At 33.9% G+C, this 5744-nt stretch overlaps 1 protein-coding gene across 3 annotated transcripts in view; it reads left to right on the forward strand.

The window, feature by feature from the left end:
• Window positions 1–1568: 1568 nt before the first annotated feature.
• The window catches only part of LOC109534664, a 43504-nt gene continuing 39328 nt past the window's right edge, over window positions 1569–5744 (forward strand). For 2 of the 3 annotated variants that reach the window (XM_048670096.1, XM_048670095.1), the window contains exon 1: window positions 1569–1958. The gene's annotated coding sequence lies outside the window, so the exon portion shown is untranslated. The remainder of the gene's footprint in view (window positions 1959–5744) is intronic. The other variant, XM_048670097.1, reaches the window with a different exon arrangement.

The raw sequence follows: 5744 nt of genomic DNA on the forward strand, positions 1-5744 counted from the left end.
CTTCCTGATACGGTGACACGTAAGGTCGTAGTGGTCCAGTTTTCTTTTCCGTCATTTTTTATTCCATTTTCGCATTCAAATCTCCCAGGACAAGTTTCAGGTCCTGTTTGGGAAGTTGGGCTAGTTTCCTCACTAAAGTGTAGTAAAACATATCTTTTATACTCTAATATTTGTCTTTGGGTGGTGCATGCACCGATATAACCGAGTAGTTGTAGAAAGTGCTATTCATCCTAATATAGCACATCCTGTTACCAAGTGGCTCGAACCTTAAAACTGAGTTCAGCAGAGATTTCTTGAAGTCAAAATCTGTTCCAAAAACGTACGTTTTGGTCATCGGGTCATTGCCACTATAGAAAAGTACTGAATTCCCAACGTCAAGATGACCCACTCCACGCCACCGTATTTCTTGCAGAGCGGTGATATCCAAAGGGGGTTGGGACCGCCTACGGCATAGTTTGTTGAAAAACGTTTAACTTTTTGTAGATGGGCAACCCTACAGAAATGAACCCATAGTTTCTGCACAATATTTGATAAACCGATGTGTATAATCTCCCAAAAAAACGGGAATTGGAATTTTTCACAACCTAGTCTAGAAGTCAATCTTCGCAGTATATGGACCATCTTCGTTACAGCAACAGCTTAGCGTAAATGTGGTGATATGTGCTTCCATTAATAATGTTATTTCTAGTAGTAACTTATGAGGATGGCTCATTATTTCCTTATCGTTTATAGGCCCTTCTTACACACATTTCTGGAAAACGGTTTTCTCGTTTTGCTTGAAGATAACTTCCTAACTTTGCGCGAACAGAGCTAGATACACTTGGATGCTGCTACTACGTATCACGGAGAGCAAGTCTAGCAGTTTTTGCATTATTATAGGAGGAAAATTCTAATTGAATAATAATAATGTTTAATTTAAAAAGACTTTCTTCTTCGAAGTTGAAAAATCTGGTCTCGTAAAAGTTACCTATCTTACAGTAAGATCTTAACGCACTACCTTTTAATTTCTCAACATCCACAATATAAAATAGTAGAATGGTAAAAATGGTAAAAATTTTAAAAATTGCATTAAAATAATTATTTAGGCGTGGAGTTGATTGACTGGGAAAACTACCACTAGGAATGCACCTGTTGATAAATTTAGTGTGCTTAGATTCCTATCTGTCGGTTTGAGTTGCATATGTGCGATACTTTCACATGAATGCAAGAGAAAATAGATGAAAAGCTACAATAAATTATAATTTCTCATTACAGGAAAGGCAAATCAGTGCACCAAATGAGATGTTAGTAAATATTGGGAAACCAACGACTGAGAGAATAATAAAAATGTTCGGGGAGACTGCTAGTGTTGCTGTCCGTGGCAAAAGTTAACGCCGACTCTTATTACCAACTTTCTTAACATCACGCAAATGGAACTTCCACTTTTCATATATGGTGGAGAATATAGTACTAACTAACAATTGGAAATAAATTTACGGAGCAAAATCAAAAGCTCTCAAAGAATTGTAATGAGAAAGAGAATGAATATTATTTCTCTAGATGCTTTAAATATTACTTGCTCTCTCGAATCTGCTGCTAGAGAAAATTAAAATTTGACCGTCATGCTCATAAACTTTATGACAAGCAATAACATGCCCATTATAACGTCTTGTAATAAATTTAAACTGAAATACGTCTGATTTTAGAATATATGCGTTCCAGAAATGTAGAGACATTTCAGTGATTTTTAAGTTACAAACCAAGAACAAAATTATTTGGTAAAGTAATTCAGTGAAGTGAATTTTGCATTTTCTATTTGATAGCACGAACTCTCGGTAATGGCAGGCTTTTTTTCAGGAAAGACCTTCAATTGGAAGAACGTGCTTTTCCACTTACCTAGTTGGTAATTAGCAAACTTCGTGAAACTCTACCCTTTAGGGCGCTTTAGATAATGCTGTTACCTGTTCAGCTTTAAACAGGTAAGTACCTCGTTTTACGTTATCTCAGCATGTCATCTCATTTACGTTGGAAGTTGCTGAATGCTTTATATTCTAGAAGAAGTAAGCGCTTTTCAGTTTTTTCAGTTTCAAATTTCACTTTGATAAAGTATTGTTAAGGTATTAATCTGTTATGAACAAATCTTGATATAGTCTTATTCAAGGTGTTTCGTGAGGAAGCGTCATAATTTTAACCACGTATTCTAGCTCTCAAAATATCCCTAGTTTGTTTCATAATCGATAGCCTAAAAATGCTCCATTAAGGAATTACAGGGTGTTGACATTTAATTTAAAAAAATATATAATGATAAATTTCTTTAAAACGCATTGAGACACTTTAACGAGATTTTCCATTGAACAGCTTGCAAAGACGCAATAAAAAATAGCACCCCAGTGTAAATACACACATTTACAAATACTGCCACTTTAGGCACTGAGTATGCACACTGTATGCCCTACAGACTACAATAACGCGCTGTCAGTAAATGTGAAATTAATCATTTCAACAAGAAACTGGCATCAGTTTCCATCGCCTCCAATGCAAACGGTGGTTTTCGTTTAAATGTGTCCAATTCGATCCACCTACCACAAACCTAACTTTAGAAATCTAACCGCTTGTCGTAGCAAACATTTGCCAGAGAGATTTTTGATTTACAATAGAACAGGGAATTTTAAAAATAATTCTAATAATATATGTAATATAGAAATACAGTGGTGAATCATTTTTCTCTTTAACAAATTTGCTAGCGTGCAGCTACGAACGCAACTGGCAAAAATTATCTTATTGCAAAACATGCGTATTTCCTAGCTATTGATTTTGTTAAAATATCTCCATGCGTTGATAGTTTCAACTCAAATGTTCCCCGTTAACAGATACTGTTTTCGAAACAAGCTTATTCATGGTACAACAGATTTTCAAAACCAAATTATGAATAGACATAAATCAGCATTCACAATTTTGTCTATCGACACATTTATTGTGTACTGTTGGATCGCAGGTTAATAGTCTTCAATAAACTAAATGGCAACAATCAGATGGATCAGGACCAAGCTCAAAAACTTCCACAACTTGTTCACCGATTTCAGAAAGATAGATGTACAGGGTTATTGATTGAACTTTGGGAACTAATAAAAATTGCTACAGGGTGTCTCAAACTCAAGTGCTTAATCAAACTGAAATTAAAAATATTTAAATAAGGAGGACAAGAGGACCGGAATTTTATGTATAGTTCGAATATGAAATAGAAAGTGCGCGATTCCATTAAAAAAATGCAAGTTTGTACCGCCACTTGCGTTTGAGACACGCTGTATCAATTGGTATTATCTTACAATAAACTAGACGTTAATATCTAAAACTTTCGTTTTTAATATTATTTTCTAAATTTCAGATTAGATGTTGAAACGGGCTGGCCAAAATTCAATTAACTTTGGTTGCGACCAACAAATTGGTTATTACCTCAAAAACATTTTAAAATCACTATAGAACATTTATATCGGATAGGCCTAGAATTTTAGGAGTAGTGCAAATATGCAATAAAAAGTTTGACCTTCCATTTGAAAAAAGTATGTTTGGTCTGTTACTTGAATTTGAGGCACCCTGTATCAATTATTACTAACTTAAAATAAACTAGACGTTAATGTCTAGAACTTTTGTATTTAAAAATTAAAAATAAAAATGTAAATAAAAAATAAAAATTTTCTCTAATTTTGAAATTCGATGTTAAAACAGGGTGGCCATGGTTCAATCAATAACCCTGTACATACACATTTCCTCATTGCTCCTGCGAAATGAGACGACGCACGATTTTACCTTAAAATTATATTATTTTCCCATTTGAGCGTTAACTCATCAAGATATAAATATATTTATCAGAATTTGAAGAACTTCAAAATTAAATTTGATACTTAGATATGACGGTGAAATATAGAGCTCTAGAAAGCGATTGCCGGTTTATTAGCATTACTGATTTATTTCAACAATTGCGTCTAAAATATATTAAGTAAAATAAATCAAATTTAGAAATATAATTCGCCATTGGACTAGCTTTATGTACAAAATGTATTCAACTTTCTAAAATAAACGGGAATGCATGAATATCAAATTATCCCAACAATAATAAATCATCGACAATGCTATAAAATCCGTTTTTTTATGCCATATAAATGATTCGTAGCAAAACAGTGAAAATGCTGCATATAAAATAACCACATCGTATGTATGAGATACGTAGATAAATGTTAACACCCTCCAAGAATAGATGCAACACTGAGATTCGATTCAAAGTATAAAAATTTACTCCCCATAAAAACACATCGAAACTTAGACCGGCGAAGCCCCTATGCAAATATGTTCTCACTTTTTCGTATCTGATACATAAATATCGTGCGCCATTATCTGCCATTATTTCTCTACATCGTTTTATTTTCTCATAACCCATTGACGTCGATATTCTAGACTTTTTTTATAGAAGATAAAAGTTCTTAAAAAATTGCAAGCGGTCGGTTTTGATGTTATGGTTCAAAATCATATTATTTCGTATATGAAACAGATATGCGAAATTAGGTTTTAAATCGATTTCTATGCTTTTCTGATGGGTTTTCAGGGATGAAGTAACACGTAAAGTATTTTAATTGAGACGAAAATTATGAACAACATTTACACACGTATTTTGAAACCGCCAACAGAAAAATTAAATTTTCTACGATGACGAAAACCTTATAATGATACCATTATCGCTAAGAACGATTGGATGACTAAAACCCGGATCGCTCGAAGCGGGTATAGAGTTCTTCAGAAAATATTACGATGTCTAAACATCTATGATAGTGTCAATGTTTCCCCGACGAATGGCTCCGCTCTACGGTTATCACACTACTAAAATCAGATTATAGTCTCATAAGTTTAAAGAGCCACTTTCTGAAACTTTTCTTTCGAGTGCTACACACAACGCCTTACCAAAAATATGAGGAAGTAAATGGAGTCATGCAATTAGGATTTAAGCACGGATTTGGAACTAGACAAGCGACAAACAGTCTATAAACATTGGACCAAAACTGCCAACAACAAGGCAAATGTGTCTTTATGTGTTTTCACCCGTTAAATGTAACAAAAGTGCAAAATCCCGATATAAACAAAAATTCCTAGTTTACATAGAAATTATTAGCCTTTTAAGTTTCAAACTGAACTTGAATTTCCAGTTTCCGGCTTTCTCCGTGTTAAAAAATAATTTTTTATGCACCGATTTGTCCATTGTCATGTAATCGTTCGTCTTAAGGGAGTTATTCAGTTGTTCTTCGTACTTATTTGTGCTTTTGGGAGTGTTCCTTTTCTTGCAGTTTTTATTTAAGATAATGTTAGTTCTTTCCTTTCTTATATTTATTTTCAGTCTTGCTCCTACGATTCGATATCGCTTACCGTCGAGAATTTATTTAGTACATCTACGTCACTGACAATATTCCTCCGATTGCTGCATAAGAAGTCTATGGCATTTTTAGTTTTACCATCTGGCCTTATCCATGTTCATTTTTTGTTATTATTCTTTTGAAAGAAGGTGTTCATCTCATAAAGATTATTATGATGTAGAAATTCTATTAATGCAGTTCCTCCTTCGCTTCTTTCTCCAAAACCATGTTGCCCTTTACTTCCAATTTAGGCATTGAAGTCACCAATCAATAAAGTGAAGTGTGTTTTTCCACTTTCCACTTCCAGTGGATATATCTTGGGAATAGTTTTCAACCTCTTCTTCTGGGTAGTTACCCGTTGGGACG

This window comes from Dendroctonus ponderosae, unplaced genomic scaffold (assembly GCF_020466585.1).
Source record: "Dendroctonus ponderosae isolate FM_Combo_2020 unplaced genomic scaffold, Dpon_F_20191213v2 Dpon_F_20191213_1, whole genome shotgun sequence".
Lineage (NCBI taxonomy): Eukaryota > Metazoa > Arthropoda > Insecta > Coleoptera > Curculionidae > Dendroctonus > Dendroctonus ponderosae.